Source organism: Cynoglossus semilaevis, chromosome 1 (genome assembly GCF_000523025.1).
Source record: "Cynoglossus semilaevis isolate Cse_v1.0 chromosome 1, Cse_v1.0, whole genome shotgun sequence".
In the NCBI taxonomy this organism is placed as follows: domain Eukaryota; kingdom Metazoa; phylum Chordata; class Actinopteri; order Pleuronectiformes; family Cynoglossidae; genus Cynoglossus; species Cynoglossus semilaevis.
The window spans coordinates 23329599-23350826 of record NC_024307.1 but is presented as its reverse complement, the minus strand read 5'-3'; the positions used below and the strand labels follow the sequence as shown (position 1 = coordinate 23350826).

The 21228-nt window shown below is 42.2% G+C and overlaps 1 protein-coding gene across 2 annotated transcripts in view; it reads right to left on the bottom strand.

Annotated features, from left to right (window-relative positions):
- The window catches only part of gal3st3 (galactose-3-O-sulfotransferase 3), a 24697-nt gene extending 3504 nt beyond the window's left edge, over positions 1 to 21193 (bottom strand). The window contains exons 1-2 of one of the 2 annotated variants that reach the window (XM_025061116.1): positions 20346 to 21193; positions 3205 to 3273 (exon numbers count right to left, since the gene is read on the bottom strand). The gene's annotated coding sequence lies outside the window, so the exon portion shown is untranslated. The remainder of the gene's footprint in view (positions 1 to 3204; positions 3274 to 20345) is intronic. The other variant, XM_008320821.3, reaches the window with a different exon arrangement.
- Positions 21194 to 21228: the final 35 nt, after the last annotated feature.

Here is a 21228-nt window from a genome sequence, read left to right as displayed (position 1 = left end):
GGGTGGATGGGTGGATGGATGGATGGATGGGTGGGTGGATGGATGGGTGGGTGGGTGGATGGAAGGATGGATGGATGGATGGATGGATAGAATAGAATACAATAGAATTCATTGTCATATAACTACAATCATACACACAACACCTTGACTCCCACTGTCACACCTTGGTATCATTTGCTGGATTCCAAAACTGTTCACTAACGTCAGCCTCATCAGTAACAAAGAGACGTAGAACCTGGAGTGGAATCCATGAAAGATGTTTCCTCCTTGTAACCAAACTTTAATAATAATAATAATAGATTAGAAATCATCTATAACAGAAATAATGAATAATAATTAGAATCGTACATTTCATCTACAGCCCCCTGCAGGCAATACAGGACATTGTACAGCAGGGGGTGCACAGTATGTCAACACACTGGGGCTCCCTGAAACACAAGTTTTCCAAGTTATGAGTGAGCAACTTTTGCAAGATTTTGTGATATGTGGAAACATGGAGTTAGTTCCGAGTGCTCAACCCAGCTCCATTTTTTCCACTCCACTCTGTCTCGCTCATTGTCCCTCACTGGGTTATTTTACCCATTCTTATAACAATAATATAAAATCCATCCATCCATCCATCCATCCATTTCCGCTTATCCGTTACCGGGTCACGGGGGCCTCAGTCTCCATGACCACCACCCAGATCCCACTGCACCGTACCAACCCCCCTGAACCTTCCTGCAGGTGGTCAGTCCACTGGAAGGTACCAACCGCCCTAACTGGGATTCTAACTCACCCAGGAGGTGAACCCTGGGGTTCCACACCAATGACAGAGACATGGCCTCTGGGACAAAGGGCCACAATAATATAAAATGTTTTCTTAATTATTATTTTAAATTATCAGTACATTTGTTTTTATATCTGTTATGTTTTTGATGTTTAGATACTCCTCTTCTCCACAGAGCTTTCATTTTTATTTCAAAATCATTTTAGGATTTTAACCATTCTAACCAGGAACTGTTCTGGGTGGAGTAAACCTCCTGTGACCAGAATCAAGTCCACTGTCCAGGATGAACACCAGTGGACTGGCAAAACACAGCAGTATGAGAGGACACTGCCCACTTAAAAAAAAAATATTGCAAAGAAGTGAGTTTCACACGCCTGCCTAAAACTTTTGCACATTACTGTAAGTGAAGATACTAATGATCCGAACAAACCACGGGGCCCTAACATGAAGAGGAGAACCTGACGGCGGTGACCACGGGTCGTTGAGGAGCTGCTCAGGTGGATCAGCAACATTAGCAACAAACTCCACTGCTGTCCCTCACAGCCTCCGTCAACTGGCTCCACAGAGGCCGAGCAGAAGCGGCCAGTATTTATGAATCCCCCGGTGCCTTCTCCTGACCAGATCTCTGCCCTGCAGGACAGGGGGCCATTTGGTGTTCTACTATCTGAAATATGACCCTCCACTGGGGCATTGTCTGTGCAGCTGCACATTCAGACTGTGGCTAATGATTAGCCTAATCACCGATTCCTGCTCCCATCATTTGGATTACAGCAGCGAGGCAGAAATACAAAGATCAAATCCCAATTCTCCAGGAGAATAGGACGACACCTTACAACGGTGGGAGAAACTGAAGCCAGGCCAGGTCTGTCGTGTTCACTTATTAAATCAGTCCATCAAATGAAAAAAAAAAATCACACTGGCAGTTTATGTAAAAATGTACATGTAATGGTTACCAGGGAAACTGCTGAAATCACAGGGAAAGGCCGTCTGCCCGAGTTTGAGATGTTTTTCCTCACAAGGCAAGAAAACCAAATGTCCATTTATTTGAGGTCTACGGCGTTCCCGTGTGGAACAGTCCTGTTCCGGTTCACTGTGTACCAGGGCTTAGTGTCGTCTTAGTGTACTGCCTGTGCAATCGCTCAACAGGAGAGAGCTGTTGAAATTGTTTTGTGTGGGAGAACGATTTGTCTCCATTTGAACGAGTCTGAAAATGACCTGCGGCGCTTTAAAAATGCTTGAACGTTTCATCTCCCTGGTTTTTCCATGGTGTTTCTGTTCTGTTGGAGACTGTCCCTGCACTGGTTTCATCCCAGCTTTTTGGTAAATGTGTTCCGTTAAAAAAAACTTTACATTACTCCGTTGGCCCCCAGACCCTGGTCCAAAGGTTTACAGTTTGGTCTCATCTGACCTTAGCCTTGTGCTGGTCTTTAAGCCTCCACATCCTTGACTGTTCTTTTCTTTTGAAGACAGATTTAAAGACACAAGGAGAAACTTTCCATTATTCCTGAAAAGGTCATGTCCTTCAGGCCGGTCAGTCAAATGCTCTGGGCCTCGTCCTATTTACATGAGGAAATGTCAGGTGTTTCATGGAGAAGAGCCGAACGACACTGAACCCAACGCAGCGCTGCAGCTAACGATGGACAGACACAACCCTCGCAGTACAGATGCACCGGAAGAAGCGGCTCTGTGTGTGTGTGTGTGTGTGTGTGTGTGTGTGTGTGTGTGAACGGGAGTGAGTGCTCGGGGAAGCTCATGTATCACGGAGAGTTAATAAGATAGGGATTTAAGTGTCTTTCAGTGGACTGGCTTGACCTCTCGCCTTCATTACTTGCTTCTGCTGCCATCTTCTCCCCTCACCCTCCCCCCCCAACATTATGGCCTCTTTAATTAAAAAGGGTCTGATTGGGTTTCTCTCTAACGATCGGGCAGATATAGAAGCGTGTTGATAGGACACCAGATCCCTCCAGCGTTAGCGTATGATGCTATAGGAAAAGGTGTAGTGTGGACAGATGAGGAGGAAGAGGAGGAGGATGAGGAGGAGGTGTTGATTTGAACAATGATTTAAAGATTGAATAAAGGAAAATCAACAGAGATCCAAGAAAGATATTCAGTACAAATAATAAGAAACTTTCTTTTCCTACGGCCCTTCTTTATTCACTAGATTTACTATTAATGTAAATGAATTTAATAAAATGAAACACAAAAATATGAAATGTGATTTTAAATAATATAACAGATCATCATTTCAAGTCATCCTTTCAAAACGTGGCAAACAAAATGATTTTGAATGCAGTTTTGTCAGTTGCTTGCCCAACCACAAAGGCTAAATAAAACTAGCGTTCCAGAAGATTCTCATTCTGGAGCTCAATGGATTCAAGTGACACAGCCCCAGAATGTTTAGAAGGTTTAGAAATGTGGGTTTATGAAGTACTGACTTGGGCAAGCTGGCACCAGTGGACGATCCCGGTTTGAGACTCGGATGATGGCCTTCACTGAGGAAAAAACTGCCAGGAAACACAAGGAAAAGGTTTGAGCTGCAGAACGGAAGGGTAAGGGTGTGTTTTATGCCTTAGGTTAGGTTAAAAAGTAAGTGTAAAAGAAGAGATTTTGACCAGGAAAAGCAACAGGAGCCAGATGCCTGGAATGGAGAGATTGTAGCATTAGCTTTTAGCAGCAGAGAGACTTCCACTGCACCACAATCTGTTGATTTAAACTTCACAAAAACAACTTGGTTTTTCTCATCTTTCTATTGTTGTTTGACCCAAAACAATTTTTTGTCAAATATAAATCTAGGGAACCATCATGACGTGTTAGCAGGGTGCTAATCCCCCACCCCTCTGTCTGTGTGTGTGTGTGTGTGTTCGTGGTCCATATCAGGAATAAAAATAAAGCACTAGTGTGTACCAGGTCTTACTGAGCCCTAATGACACCAACCACAGCCACAAAGTGTTGAGCCAAGGCTGAAAGCGTTTGTTAGTGAATCTGGTTAAGAAAAGGCCCAGAGTGAAACATGTAGCAGCGTTTTATTAGCAGATATACAACAGCAGAGTAAAGTGGACCTTTACTTTTAGGACACACCTAAATCCTACATGCTGGACCTTTATAATGGTACAGTAGTTGGTGGTTACCAATCCCTTTCCAACGGCTAAAATATATAAGTTGGTAGTACTGACTTCGCCAAGCACGCCACCTGGACACCACCTGTGCCAGGAAATAGTGTGAAACACGGGTGACCACCTGTCCTGGAGACATGACTGCTGAAGTAGACAAAACAAAATATTAAAGCTTTAGCAGAGACAGAAAAAAACAAACAAAAAAACCTATAAACCTCTGATTAATATCTGCAAAGACAGCCACATACACAACAACGATACAGCTAATGGCTAATGCTAACCAGGTCATGTTTGTCCTTCTATAAAGAAGTCTGGCTCAAGGATGATGGTAAAGGTGAGGTGATGGATAGATATCTTGTATAATTAAATAAATAAAGCAACTAACATAATTAAAAATATTAACATGACGGTATAAAATATAATGAATAATTGAATATTAATTATATAATACAATAAATCAAATAATATCTATAATTATATTATTGTAATAAATAATTAATTGCTATATTTACTCTCTAATCAAATGACGACACATTTCACTTTTTAAAGTGCGACTGTTTCTCCGGTCGATCTCCGTCGAAGAAAATCAGCATCTTTAGCTCACTGTATCCCAGGATCAGCCGCTCCTCTGTAGTGTTGATGGGTAAAAATTAAGAAAAACCAAAATATATCAAATATTAGAATCACAAAAAAAGTCTCAAAGGCTGGCAGTGGCTAAAGAACTCCTGTGTAGTTTGACGAAAAGTGACTGACTTTTTCAGTGGATGCCGATGTGAGAGTTAAAAACATCACTTCTCTGTGGAAAAATGCCCTTGATTCCTTTGATCCGATGATGCCACATACGGTGGTCACCTGTAAAGAGAGTTCTTAAAAAGAAGTCATTTCTTTAATTGAGTGAACCCCTGTTTTTAAGCTTTTTACTAGTTTTTTTTCCAAAAGACAAGACATCCAACCACAACCTCTGACCTTGCAGCGGCTGGGAAATGTTACACCCTGCAGAGATCAATAGGTGCCACTGATGATTACTACCGTTTACATGGTGCCGAGACTCCACTTGAGTTTGAGGAGCAGACGTGCATGACATGAGCAACTGGAAAAGCTGTGGAGCTTAGACCGTGACAGCTGCAGCCCCATAGAAAAAAAAGACCAAAACATCTGCAGCTGTCCAAGGACAAAGACTTCATTTCTGCTCAGAGGTGAAGTCCAGAGTGAAGTGTATTTTGACTTGTAAAGTGTGTAAATGACTGGAGACGTGCAGTGAAGAAAAAAAAAAAAGATTTGCTGAAATTCTCGAAGGCTGCTCTGACCTATCTGACAAATACATTTTGGAAGGAGACAATTTGCTCACATCCCAGACTTAAACTCTAAAATCCTCAGAAATCGATCTGAGGATTGCTGCACCCCCGGCCCCCCCCCCCCCCCCCACTCTGCCCTGACACTAATCCAACTCTGTTTAACAGGGGCTTTTTTCCCTGCCCGGCAGTAAAAGGATTTATTTGGGGTTGCTCTCTGAATATGAAATGATTACTTTGACACAAAGTTAAACATGATTATCTTTATATTTGGCTTACTGGCTTTTTTTTTAACAAATACTTGTTTAACATATCATTTGTCCTTTTTTTCCTTTGAACTAACTGACTAGTCTTTATCTGTTCTGTTGCTAACCTTGTGCACTGAATGTGGATAGCATTTAGCCTAGTGACCTTCATAGTACATTCATACCACGTCTAACTAACCTTAAGGTATTTAGCTAACCATTAGCCTTGTTTGACATATTATCGCACCGTTCTATATTTTGGTGAACATAGAGATAGGGTCAGCATTATGGCTAACATTAAGGTAGTTATCCTTTAGCTATATGTTTGGCTAACGTCTACGTTCTAGTTTTTCAGACAGAAACTTTAAGATGAACCCAAACTTTTTTAGTTATATTAAAGATCACGTATTTGTAAATGAACATGTTGGGTTCCTATGAGCTTGTTAGCTGGTTTATGTTACATTTCTTCTTTGTTTGGTTCTTAGAATATTCTGGCTAACCTTCAGCACCGACGTTACTCTCAGTACCTTTGCGTACTTTTAAGTTACATTTACGTTTAGCCATTTCATCGTACCTGTTATTTGCTATTATTTTCACCCATGCTGTCCAGAGCTGTGATCCACAGTGCTACACCACACGGGTGTGGCCTACAAATGCTTGGACCAACAGACGTCTACTGTGTTGTTAATCTGAATCATGCAGAGGAGACAAAGTAATCAAACATGTTTTCTCCCACAGACTCCTCCCCCTTTAACTCACCTGGCAGGTATTGAACAGTAATACCGTTTGGAAATTGAATATCAAACAAAATGAAAAGGAAAAATGAGAGTGAGCAGGTGACAGGCACGTTTTAGCAGCAGAACACCGTGACCTACATTCACATCCAACACACAACTGTTAATGCCACCAATACTTCGTTGTCATGTGCTACTCACAAACCGGCTTAATATCTATAAGTTCAATAATAAAATTACAATAGTTGAAAACCACAAGAGGTTTTAATACAGGGTCCACAGCCTGTAGGTCAGGGGGGTCAAACTCATTTTCACCGAGGGCCACATCAGCAATACGGTTCCCCTTGAATGGCTGATTATAAATGGAAGACTGTTTAGATCAGGGGTACCCAAGCCCTGGTCCGCGGACCAGTACCAGACCATAGGCCATTTGGTACTGGACTGCAGTGGGACACGGTGAAACAATGTACTTCATTTTTACTAATTTACTTTTGGTCCGTAGTAACGGGTGGTACTGACTGACCAGTCCTTGGTTGGAGACCACTGGTTTAGATGTAACTACTTCAAAACAGACTAACACAGGTTTTTACAATTGATTATTATTTATTCAGTGGCGCTTTGTCCCAGAGGCCATGTCTCTGTCATTGGTGTAGAACCCCAGGGTTCACCTCCTGGGTGAGTTAGAATCCCAGTTAGGGCAGTTGGTACCTTCCAGTGGACTGACCACCTGCAGGGGGGTTGGTACGGTACAGTGGGATTTGGGTGGTGGTCATAGAGACTGCTGCCCCTGTGACCCGGTAACAGATAAGCGGAGGAAAATGGATGGATGGATGAATATTATTTATCAAGCTACAAATATTGAAGCTTGAATAAATAGCTGCGTGGACCTAACTAAATGCTTTCCAAGCTCCTGCGGGCCACACATTTATCGCATCATCATCATCTTAATGTATAAGACCTTTCACACTCCATTTTTTACTAGTGCCTGGTCTTCTTTATGAGAGCCTGACGTCTATTTTTCATTATATGACATTATATTTCAACAAATGTACAAAAATGTGTTAAAATAATGTACAATGTACAAAAACAAAGTTCTGAGAGTAAGCACTGTGGTCTCTGACCCACTTCTGGGTCTTGACCCATAAGTTGAGACAGAACATGTCTCTATTTAGGTCTTCCTCTGCAGCCAATAATGAGATTCCAGACTCTGACCTCAATTGTGGAAATAAGTGTTACATATAAACCAAAGTGTGTCAAAAAAACAGAGCCGTGAATACAGTGAACCTACCAGGGATGTGGTCCAAAGAGCTGATGCAGACAGATCAAACGCAGCAAAGTCACGAAATCAACAGAGCAGAGCATCGAAGCTCACAGAGGAAGAGGTCTGGAAATGTGACCAAATCAAAGAGTGTGCACAAAGACATCTGTGCATGAGGGACAGGTGCATTGTCCTCTGTGTTAAACTGTTGAAGGAGGAGCAGCCTGTGTGTTGAGACAGGTGAGAGGCACCTTTCTCTCCACGCTCCCTGTGGAATGACACCACCTGAAGTGGCGTCCAAAAAAAAATAAACAACCACGTGGACTACTGTGCATATTGATTTAGTGATTTATTGTGTTAAGAGTGAAGCACGTCTGCACCTGTGACCTCTACATGACACCATTTCTATACCATTCTCACTCTAACCTGTAATTTGGGGTAAAGTTCTAATGAGCGCTGAAAGTTCAATTTCAATATTTAAAGTATGTTTCGCCTCAAGCCCTTGCTCTTCCTGACTTTTCAGACTGAATTTATATTGAAATGTCTGGGAATGATAACGGCCAAATTTGGCCACCGAGAAGTTCCACCGAGACCAGTAGAGAACCACCCCTGCCCCACCAGCTAGGTGACACCTCAATTACTCGACTGGATTGTTTGCCCTCATTTACCAAGCCATAACTGGCTTTTAGTTGTCTTTGTTAAGTAGCCTGTCTCATACAGCCTAAGTGTCTAAATTAGCCCACTGTCCACCTGCTTAACAACCATAGCTAGCTGCTAGCCAAAATCAATAACGGATAGAATGTGATGACAGCCGCGTGATGACGGCTAATGTCGGTAGACTTAGTCATTGGTAGAGCATGTGAAGTTCAGTCCAGTTTCCTTCAGCTGAATATTTAGTATTGTACATATTGACATTAGGCCACATCACCGACACTTTCAGTAATGGGTTTGTGAAATGACAGTGGAAGTGATGTCACCAAGCAGAAAGAAAAGGCTGAGAAAAGTAGATTTACGATTGGAATTTTGAAATAAATATCGTGCAATTACGTACAACCTCTGCCTGTAATGTTTCGGTCGTTTGTTTCAAATCTTACACTGCTGGAATAAGTCCTCTTGATGCACACGGTGCCAATAATTTGCCAGTAACTCGATTCTTACATATGATACAAATATGCTAATATCGGGCCGATGATATCAGTCGGCCGATATTATTGGACATCCCTAAGACTTTAAGCGTCGCCATTTTGTCAACAGTCAAGGAATGATAATATTTTCAGAGGTGTGGTGCCATTTAGCAAAGACAGATTTCAACCAATACCTATGGCCCATCACTAGGGCCTGACTGGCAGTCATAACATTAAAAATAGCTCCAAGCTTCAGTGTGTGAGGCGTGTGCGCAGCTGACTCTGATTTAACGTACACATGCCAGCCTACAGAGTGTGTCTGGATCAATACTCGTCTGCAGGGAGGAGTCTCTGTGGAATCAGAGATATCTCCCCCTAAATGACCCCCTGGAGGGAGTGATGACAGCATCATGGAAGAAAGACGAGGACAAGGGGACGGGGGGACGGACGAGTGAAGGACAAGAGGGAAGCAGCGCAGGTGCTGAGTGAGAGGGAGAGAAACATCACTCCCTGCCTGGGAGTGTGTCTAAAAGAAAAGCGTAGTGATCACATCTTAGCAGGAATTCTTAAATCAAACCGGGGAAGCAAAGACAGAATCCAGAGGTGACACTCGGTCCAGTCGACACCACCAACAATCGTCACAGCCCACAATTACATTTGATTATTGTGTTGTATCCAACGAAGCTGTGAGAGATCTGAGATAATAACAGAGCCAGCTCTGCTGTCTATGACAGGGACGGACGGTGGCTGTACTGGACACAACATGACAGTACACAGAACATAGTTACACAAAATTACATTGTCTTCTATATTGCTATATATATTGATATCTATATATTGCTAACGGTACAGTGGTGGTTTGGTGGTTAAAGAAGCAGACTTGGATCTGGAGGTTTTCAGGTTGGAGTCCACCAGCTGCCAGGTTACCACTGAGCATGGCACCGTCCCCACACACCGCTCCTTCACAGTGACCAGGAGTTCACTCCTTATATCTAGATAACCCTAACATGCTACTTGGTTAACCTTTAGCTTGATGAATCAATCTTCTAAAATATCACTCCATCATGTTCCATCTGTATTCTGCTCAGAGAACTGACCGTTCAGACTCAGGCTTCCTTCTCAGTGTAATCTAATTTTCCAAGGCAAACCCCACGAAGCACCTCCACTCTACAACGCACAGCTCCCCTGTTGGCCCGACTTGTCCACCCTGCTGCGTTCAAGTCAGCAGGGTGAACCGTAATGTGGAGCACACTTGGTTTTAAGAGGTGCAATTGTACGTCTTTTTCTCCTCCAAATCCCCAAACCTGCAGCTGCCTTGTGATTAAGTAGGGCACCAATTACTGGCTCAGAATGGAGGCGAGCAGTAGACTCCAGCAGGACTCTTCTGGACTGACGCCTATTTCATGTTCCTGCATTTGTTCTGCTTCCACTCTGCCCTCACAGGGAGGATTCAAGAGACAACACCATTCCAAATGCATGTCAGACAAACAGGGTGTAGGAATATAAGAGAGTCAGCGGCGGTGGGTTGATTAAAATGTTCAGCAGTCACCTCCCTCACACACACACACACACACACACCAAAAGAAAAAAAAAAACAAAAAAAGACAAAAAACAATCTAGAGCCCTCCACCATCACTGGATCTCAACTCAAAGAGCTTTCTCTTTTTTTTCTAGAGCAGAAAAATAACAAAGGATCTGTGCAGAGCAATTAAGCCCAGACTGTGTCACGACAGCAGACCCTGGGAACATTAAAAGCTGCTTAGCACCACCGTGGAATGAGTAAAGGCTTGTTGAAAAGGCTGAAAGGCTTTCATCAGCTACAGACACTGCAGCGGTGGACGGACTGCAGACACAGGTCTGGGCTACAGGAGGCCGACAGCCGTGTTAAACCCCGCACAGACCTCCAGGTCAGGAACTTTCTTCATTCAGGTGCAGTGGCTTTACTCACCAAAAGTGTAGACTACGTGGACTGATCCGAACAGTCATAATAACAGTGAGTTGTTTACTGGCGTTGACTGGATTTTACTGCTGACCTACACAGATTGACACCTCTTGATCAAACAAAGGCCTTACGGTGTCAACACAATCTGGATCAGCCGATTTGTTTAAGGTGTCGGCCTAAGTCAGTTTAGTTGTTTAGCACTGATACACAAATCACATTTGTCACAATTTTAAATACAGATTGAAAATTTACTCTCTAATATTCTGCTGAAAACACAAAGTGTTTTCAGCACATGTCCACAGTGTCCACGGCTGTGTCCCGTACCGCCCCCTATACTCTACAGAGTGCACCACACATTTTGTAGTGGTGTCTGAATGTTCACTGAGTAGAAGTAGTCCACTATAAAGGACACTCAATGTATCCAACAATTCACCATGAAAATCTAGTGCACAACCAACAGTCACTACCAAGAGAGTCTCCCTGCCATATCACCGTTCCTTTTTGGTTTTTTTTTTTTCAAAGTGTTTTATTGAAAAGGTACCAAATAAACACGTGGCCAAATGCCAGATAAAATCCAACATTGATTAAAGTGGAGGAAAGTGAACTCCTTGTCACTGTGACACAGCTCACCACTGCACACCACCAAATGTGACCTCTGTTTTTAACCCATCACCAAAGTGAACAGTGGCAGCTTTAAGAACCAGGGAGCAGTGAGGGGAGACGGAGCCATGACAGAGCACCTCAGTGGGAACTGGGCAGCTGGTGGACTAGAACCTGGACCCAAGTCTGCTTCCTGAACCACTGAGCCACCACTGCCCTGATGCAAATCTTCTCAAATAAAAGAGTCAGAGCAAAAATTTAAAAAAAAAAGTTTAAAAGGTTCAGAAGTTTAAGGCTGTGGTTTCCAAATTAGGAGAAAGACTTCTCAGCTGAGGTGACACCAAACACAGCAGGTGCTGTGTATGCAAATAATTCAAACCAGGATGCCCATCATATTTGATGAACATTTGACGTCAATTGTTTACTCTACGTGAACGTGAGTTGAAATGTAGGCCGCAAGGTGAACCACGAAAAGGCTTTCAGAAATGGAATTCCACTCCGTCATCTGCGAGTTATGTTAGGCTTACAGCAAAAAGTTGGTCGCAAATAAATCCTGCCCATTTTTATAACTAGGCATTCTATACAGTCTAGCGTCTTCAGGGCGTAATAAGATTTTGGTTCGCAAGAGGTGGCAGGGTCGACACATGATCGGACTACACCAATAGGGTAAACGGAAAAGCAAGATGGCTGCCTGCAGAGTTTCATCTAGCAGTACAGAAGAAGAGGAAAACTCAGCGGAAATGAGTAAAAATATGAAATCTTCAGGACATAAACAGTGCTGTATGCACACAGCCTCTGTCAAGCACAGAAAAATTCAAGATTTCACTCACATCACCATGAAATACGTACAGGAACGGTCCACACCGGTGGCTAGGGTTGAGGGGTGGGGGCCGAGACATGGCTGAAAACTACAAACACTGCCTGGATTTGGAGTTTGAAAGCTATTTGATCCAGACCAGGTACATTTGGAGACCATACTGCAGTACATAGTACACAGTGTGCACTCATTGACTTTGTCACTGGCCAATACCCACAGATACGCATCAAAAACTTAGTCAGGTAGAGCTGATGGAGGATCATGCCTGAACGCATGCAAATCTATGGCCCGGATCAGAGGACCCCGACCCAGTGGATGAAGTTTCTCTCTGAAGGAACAAATAAAGCAGCATTTGTCAAATTCTTGTTTGTTGCATGGAAGAATGCAGACCTTACAGGAGCGGGCAACAACATAACACACAGGGATCGATGTCACTGTGTGACTGTAATGGAGGGTGTACGGTTGAATATGTTTGGTTTGCTTCGTTATTTACATTTGAAATAAAAATACTGGCCGTAATCTAAAAATTAGATCATTATATATTGGTTTTCAACATTTAAGATGCAACATTAATAATAGACCTGCAGTAAGGCAAGAACATGAACCACTGCTTCACTGTGTAGCCTATGACAGACTGGCCTGCGGGAATTTGTCATTTCACCACTCTGACTGCAAAGGCTCTGAGGTCAAAGGCCAAGTGCTGAACTGGCAAAAAAAGGGTTTCATCAGGGTGTCAGCTCTGTCAGAACCCAACTCTCACTGAATGAAAATGACGGATTCTGAAAAATATGCAGATCACAGGGTGACAGTGTTTCTCTTCGCATGATTTGGATGCCTCCAGATATTCCACCAATCAGGGTCAGAGTGAAGCTCTGGAATCTGAATAATTAACCCCACTGAACAATAAACATGCTGTTCTCACAAGTTGTCCCTGCGTCTAAAAATGTCAAAGGCAGATGAAAAGCTGCCTGTGGCCAAACTGGTTTGGTGAGAGATTGGAGATGCAAATATTCAGTGCAGAGAGAAGAGAACTGGAGGTCAGAAATTAGCGGGGGGGCAAGGAATTTGCCCTTGGAGGTCACATGATAGGGACTTCTAACACCACCAGTAAAGTTGACAGCCAGCTAGTACCAGGTCTGAGAGGAAAATACAACAGCATCCGGAGCCATGCTCCCTTATTTCAAATGTTTCCAGGCAGGTGTGTACATTTACCTCATACACCTTTTGGCCACACTTTGTCCCAGAGGCAAAGTCTCTGTCATTGATGTGGAATCCCAGGGTTCACCTCCTGGGCAAGTTCGAATCCCAGTTCACGAGGGGTTAGTGCGGTGCAGTGTGATTTGGGTGGTGGTCATGGAGACTGTTGCCCCTGCGACCCGGTAACGGATAAGCGGATGAAAATGGATGGATGAAAGGAAGAGAGGACAGGCCAGGCCACACATAAATCAGAAATATGAAGTAAAATGTGAAAAAAAGCTCACAATGTCCAAAAAGTGACCATAATAATTGATCATAAGTGACACTATATTTAAGAGATTAAATTTAAGGCAAAATCACAGCTATGCAGACAGGGCCAAACAATAACCCAAAACAAAGATCAGGTCAAGGTTAAGTGTAGCATCAATTTGATACCTATAATGTACGAGCAAAGTCAAACATCAAAGCATTAGCATCTAACCCTGTAGCTATCACCTGAGACGACTGTCTGTCAACTGGAGCAGCAGGATTGTCTATGAACTACACCAAATGGTGGAGCTGGAACTCTTCACATGTCACACACACATTCCATTAGCAGAGAGAATCCCTCCATATATTCTCCTGACACAAAAATGAGTCTTATAAAGTAGTGAGGTCTTGTCAGGTTGGGTACAGACAACGTCTGTTCATCATTATAAACTAGGAGTCCACCTAGTGGTCAAAGTCAACCTCTTTCTTCAGACCAGGGCACAGAATTTCCACGGATCAGGGAAAGATCAGACAGAAGTAAAGGGAAGTGATAATAAGTGACTTTTGCCGACAGTCTCAGCATCTTTTCTTGATGTGTTCCAAGGTTCTAACGCTTGCATTTAAATGTTGAGAAAATGAAGTCTCTACAAAAGAAGATAATCCTGCCTTTTTCTGCAACACCCAATTACTCATGTCATTTACTGAATCATCCAAGAGGCTCGCCCTACTCCTGGTGCTGGTTTTTTCTAATTTGTGCTGCACACCTGCTTCTCCTGTCATTCAGGAAACTCAGTCTGAAGAGCCTGACCATCCTGGACAAAGAAAAGCAACAGGAATGCAAATGTGGTGATTCTGTTGAAGGCTGGCCACCGCACAGTCTGTTTTAATTGTGTAACTATCATTGTGTACCTTTTTCTTGAATTTGTATAGTAATTTTTTAAAATCTGACTGGGTTTTGAATTTTAAAAATATGAACATCAATATTAAGCTTTCTGCTAAGTTTAAGCTAAAATAACATTTATTGATAGTTAACTTTTAACTTAATTCTAGTCTGTATTATTACCTTTGTGTTACTACACTTGACCTTTTTAGGTTGTTATTTATTTAATTTTTGGTTATGTCATATTGTGATGAAAGCCTTTAGCCTTATCTGGCATTATTTTGTGTAATGTTTGGTTTATAATTTTTTGGTTATTTCTAAATATTATCACATTTTAGAAACCTCTAAACATATAAATAAATATGCTGAAAAAAAGCTAACATTCATAACAGTTATTTTCTGGATATTTTTCTTCAGCTCTTTCTTTTTATACTTTTGCACCAATAATGTTTTGGGAGCATTCTGGATCAGACCCAGCTTATTTTTATATATTTATATATATATTTTTTTTTAAGTCAGAGTGTGTGTGTGTGTGTGTACTTCATGCATGATTTCTTTTGGTTCTTATTATTTTCTGGTTCACTAACAACAGACTCACAGACTCTTCCTCTTCTTTCATTTCCCCAGTCGCCTCAGCACAGTGTTCACACGGAGCTGATGTTGTGTTCAATAAACAGGAGGAAGTAAATAAGTGTACTCCGGTCGGACGAGCACGTGTCGCCTCCAAGTGCCACAGGGTTTTCCTGCCACAGAAGGACTTCAGAGGCTACAGGGCAGTCAGGGCTGTTGGCCGGTTTGTTAGGAGTGTGTGTGTGTGTGTGTGTGTGTGTGTGTGTATGTGCGGGTTTATGAGGCATGTTTGTGCAGATGAACTTCATTCATTCACGGAGAGGTTGCGCAGACGGCGATCTCCCTCTGGGATTCTGGCCTGGACCGTAATTAATCCATTTTCGTGCCACGGGCCATTACACACGCACGCACAGACACACACACACACACACACACAGTTCTAATAACTTTATCCTGTGATGAACTTGACCTGTGGCAGTGGCTGTAAAAAGGCCACACTATATAATCATCGTATTCAGAGGAACCGGCAGAGAATTAGGAACAGGTTAAAGATAGTCACAGAGACTGACAGTTACAGCAGAACTAAAACGTAATCCAAGAGTCAAAACGTAAGTCAAAATTAGCCCAGAAACAGCTCAAAGTTAGCCTGATAGCATGGCTATGTTAGCCATAACTGAATCACAAAACAAATGTAGCAAAATCGTATGCAAAACAATGGTTAAAACACCACGACAACGCAAAGAAAAAGAGACCAAAACATGATCTTAGTTACTGTAACTAATCAGATACTAGATAACTAAACAGAAAGAAAACCAATCAATTGTTTGACCAGTTAGGTCAAAGTTTACCAACAAATAAAGAATATAGCCAAAGGATGAAATGATATCAAAAAGTAACTCAATGGTCCAAAAATATTTGATATAAAATGAAAATAATGCAGTATGAGAAAATAGCCCACATAGCCAAAGCTAAATTAAATACTGAGCCTAGAGCCTAATCTAGATAAGGTAACTCGTGAAAGGGTTGTGTTAGACCAATATTTAAAGCCAAACCAGTTCTAGGTCAACATTTGCCGAGAAGCCAGTCAAGTTTGTAATCTACTTACAAACTTGACTGGCTTTGTAATCTATTATTGTATTTTGTCTCTGTTGTATTTATTTTTTGTTTATTCTATGTTTGTTGTATTTATTCAATGTATACCCTGTACAGTGTCCTTAAGTGTTCAGAAAGGCGCTTCTAAATAAAATATATTATTATTATTATTATTATTAAGATCCAGGATAATATGGCACAAGATAGCATAATGGTTTCATGATAGCAAAACTAACCTGCAGTGAGGGACCAATTTTACACCAACAAAATAGCCTCTGAAAAGTTGGATTACTGTACATCATTTCTGTTAGCACCTGGGTATTTACTGTTTTGACACGTAACAGCAAAAAAGGGAGGTTACATCTGAGGAGGTCACCCTCCGACATTTAACCCTGCTTTACAGTTACACGGGAAATATTTGGTTACAGGCAGACAATGGTTAAAAGTTCTCGGCCATAAGACCCTCACAATGCTTCTTTTAAATGTTACTGGTGTCAGGAGAGTTGGTCAAACCCAGGCCCGGGTCCTGAAGAAGCTCTCCATTGAGCCTGAGGCTGGAAAGTGACCTACACTTTAGAGTATCTGGTTTCTGGGTGATTTTGTGAGACTGATCCTATAGATAAGATATCGAATGGCCCGTTGTGTCAGGGCCTGGAGTAGATGGACAACACAGTGTGTCCTTACTTCATGCAGCCTCATTTGTCGTTCCAGGCGACTGGCTTTTGTTTGATGTGGCTCTTTGTGTCGTACAAGCCCTGGTTTTCTTGCCTCTGAGGGGGGCTTGCGTTTCCTCAAGATTCGTGGGAAACCGTACTAGTGACCAGACAAAGCCTGCAACCTATATTTAAGACTCTAATGTCCTGCAACAATAACTTCTCATCTTAGCATGTATACATCAAGTGACATTCGGGATGCAACCGGAGAAAACCAGTCTAAGCAAAAGGGGGCACGCCAAAGATTTACTCCATTATTAGCTCAATCATTTTGTCAATAAATCCTCCTATCTGTCAGATATGTTTTTTTATACTGTGTGTATATTGTTAAAGACTCTTTAGTCCTAAGCCCCCCCCCCCCCTCCCCCCCCGTGGCAGCATATTGAATACTTTTGGTTTGTCAATTACAAATAAAAAACAGATGATGTTGTCATGTTGAATGATTTTACAATCCGGCTGCAGTGAAGAATCTGGGTCTGACAGACCGCAACATGAACAATAGCGGCTGGGCTGAGGTTGCTCACAGCATTAATAATAGATAATGCATTGGTTGGTCTTGTGCACAATAACAGGAACACAGATCCAAGACTGTGGTTCCGTAATCTCTCCTTTCTCATTTTAATCCGAGGGACTGGTGGAATCCGGCTGCTGGATTTTTGCAGGAGAATGTTTAGAAAGCTAAAAGCTTCTTCCTGACGTGACCAAAGTAAACAAACTATGGTCCACCTGTATTTATGTCAAATGACCAGATCAAAGTTATATTATGTTCATTCTGGCATTGAACCCATTTTAAAAACTGCAACACCTTTGTTCTGCCGCGAACATTTGGGAAGGTTTCAGAGCTGCTGCACAAATGTCTGGTACTCAGCTGGTGGCTGATGGGGGATCGATTTCTGACACTGTGATGACAGCAGCAGAGAGGATGATGGGAGGTCACTTTCCCTGCTTCAGCCTTATTGGTCTTTGGTATTAAGGGCTTGATGCAGACAGCAGAGCTAAGTGTGAGGTTAGTGGTAGCTTAAGGACACAAGGTTTTATAATTACCTTTAGAGGCAGGTAAACCTTGGCAAATATATATATATATATATATTTAACTAACTTAGCTCAGAGCTCAGTGTTTGTGGGACGTAACTCCTGTTCTTGTTCTTTGAATAAGCTGTGTGTAAAACCATCACACCAGTGTTCAGGTAACTGTATAAATAGCTATATAGAATAGTTATAGATACTGTAGATACTGTATGTATAGTAGGGGGTCCCTACCTCCTGCTTCATCATTTGAGGGTCTTTGGCCCAAATAACATTGAAGACATCATAAGAAAGAGATGGAGACAGAATGAAGCAGAGCAGCAGACCCTGGTGAAACAGCACATCCACCTGTACCTGTCAGCACCAGCTTCTCCTTTTTCTCATCATGGATCTCCTGCTGGGAGGTTTGGTTGTTTGTTGTCTTTTTTTTTACATTTTTAACATTTTCAAAGACCTTTTTTTCCCTTTACCTACAACCTATCATTTCTACTCCCGACTCTTTTGAGTCAACAACCAAGTGCCTGAAATGTGTTGCTGCCTTTAAGAAAATACAGCAAAGACACCTTTGGCCTTTAGCTTGCCTAAATCTTGTTTGTTTTTCTTTCTTTTTTTTAAGCCTATATTAGCCAGGTTAATAGCAATGTCTGCCTGAGGAGTAGTCAACAAACTGAGCTAACAAGTTGTGAAACAAGAAAGGAAAAGTTGAAAAATAGCACAAATCGTTATTTCGAATGAGTCATTTTTGTCACGTGATGCCTAACAAAAATTTAGGCAGTAAAGATTGTGTTAAAATATTTGCATAGCACTTGTAATAATATATTGATTACACTAAAAGGCACAAACACACTAAGATCCTGCCTCCATAAGTTTGGCTTTGTACCGTCAGTTTGCACTTGTCAAATATTAGGTCTGTAAGTTTGTTTTTTGTTTTGTAGACAGTCCAGAACTCGGAAGAAGTGTATACGTGTTGTCTTTTTCTCGAACGATTGGAGGAATTTATGATGTGTGTCAACAGTCTTCTCAGTTCCCAGGGAAAGAACAAACAGTTCTGACACTTCTTTTTATATTTTCTTGGCGCCGGGCCGTGAATCGACCATCTTTGGTCTCTGTGCAGCCAGCAGCCTCAGAGCTGCACATCACTGTATAGTATTATATAAATAAACTCTTTTCTTTCCTCCCGGTGCGTCCGTCTTTAAAGGCCAAGCGCCCTCTAACGACTCTGGTGATGTGCTTTAACAATACTGTGAATTCATCATATTGACTTTGTGTACGTGAGCATCTATTCACAAGTGTGCGTCTCATTGTTGCTCCACAGCTTCACTGATTTCCACGCGTTCATCACTCAACGTGCCAGGAGAGAGAGAGAAAAAAAAAAACGATTCATGTCTGCATACGTAAATGACCTGACGTTAAAGGGATTATTAAATCACCTCCCTTTCCCTTTCTCCTCTGGCAACCTACTTCCCAAAGACGCAAAGGAGGAGAAGGACACAGATGAGGAAGGAACAGAACGGTGAGTGGAGACAAAGGGTTGACAAGAGACCAGGAAATTGAAGTGACACTGGTGAACTTTGATCTAAATCCAAATAAAATCTCCAGATGAATAGAAACCTTTGTTGAGTTATGAGACGACTTATGGAGTTTAGTGTTTTTCCTTTTTAGTGTTTCCTTATTTTTAACGGTACACACCATCAACTATCATGTGTTTTTGTTGTCTTGAAAATATTTTTGTCCTTTTCTGTAATATCTGTGGTCAGTGGGCCATGGTATATTTATTTGTTACTAGCTTTAGTTATTATTTGGCTGCATTTTTTGACTTACTTCAGATCATTTGTTTGTTGTTTTTTTTCCACATATATGACATTTCTTCCCCAAAATATATTTTTGGGTTGATGTTTGGCTTATTTTTTTTTTAATCTTCTGACTAATGGTAAATTGTAATTAAAAAATATATAAATCACCACAAAAACATTGTGTGTAGGAAAATGTATGTATATCATAATATTGATATACTGTAGACTACAGTTACCTTCTGCCACATGTTGCAGTGCAGCTGTAACAGCATTTTAGGTGAGCTTTTTAAATAATTTTCTAAAAAATTGACAAAGTTTTAAAATGAAACTATTTTCCCATGTGCAACAATCTGTTCACACTGTGTGTGTATGTTCCAGATATAGCTATACTTATGGGGACATTTGCTAACAAGGGGTTATTTTAATGTTAAACACTGAGTTTGGAGTTAGGATTAGGATTAGACAAACCTGTAAACCGGTTAAGGTTGAGGTAAAGACCTAGGGAATGTGTATGTGAAGTCCTCACAACTCATTAAAACCACACTGCGTGAATGAACAGGTGAAATCAATCTGCCTTGACAAAAGACTGCAGCGCCCCAAGGAGAGCATCACCATAAACATCTCCCCCTCATCCTCCCCCTCATCCTCCCCCTCCTCATACACCTACGACCAAAACCATATTCCAGGGCATGAACCACAACAATGGTCTCCTCAGATCCGTGTGACGTCCTTTTCGGGGATGAACACACAAATGAACGGTTATCCCACTGCTGTGGAGCAGCGGAGAACAGACCGGTGCTGCGTTTGTGGCACGTGTTTTGGGTTTTTTTAATCGCATCATCATTTAAATACCAACCCGATCATCTCTGTGTTCCTGCAGCACGGATTCTGGGCAACATTCAGGACAGAGAACCCACACATCATCACCCACCTTTGGTTGATCTCTCTGGATCTGAAGCCGCTGCGGCCGCGACGTCGGTCGCTCTCCCCGCGGTCAAGCTCCGCGTCCCGGCCAGCCTGCTGCCGCTGCTCCCCTCTCTCTGTCCTCCTCCTCCTCCTCCTCTATTTCACAGACCGAGCCTCCTTCTCCTCTGGTCCCCCCTGAATGGGCTGGTGGTTCAGGGGTTAGGGTCGATCACAGCCGGTTGTTGTTCAGGTGTCGCGGCCGTCGCCGACACACAACCACAGAGACAGAGGAGCAGTTAGTCTTTCTGTGGTTCACCGAGACTCCTCCGGCAGCTCCGACCGAGCCTCTCTCTCTCTCTCTCTCTCTCTCTCTCTCTCTCCCCTCACCCCTTCTCTCTATCCCTCGTTCCAGTAGCCAATGACGCGCCTGAGTGTGTGTGTGTGTGGGAGGGAGTGTGATCTCCCATATTTGGTCCGTGTCTCTCTGCACGCTTTGCCCAAGGCACAACACACACGCTCTCTCTCTCTCTCTCTCTCTCTCTCTCAAAGAAGCGGTTGCGTCAAATTAAACGTCACTTACTGTGACACATTAACATATAACATGACAACAACAACAACAGGAGAGCTGTGGTCAAATCAGTCATAACAAAACACTTTTGGGACTGACAGCTGAAATTCCATAATCTCAGACCTCGAATAAAGAAATCTCTATGAAACAAAGAAGTGTTTCAAAGTGAGGATTTTGTGTCAGTATTTGGAGAGAAATTTAATTCACATAAAAAATAAAAATGATGTCTGATTTCTTAGATAATTTAAAACTAAAATTCAAAGATATACGGTTATAGGATTGAAAGGATGAGACAGAATTATGGAGGAAAAAAACATTTGGAGGAAAAAAAGATTTTTAC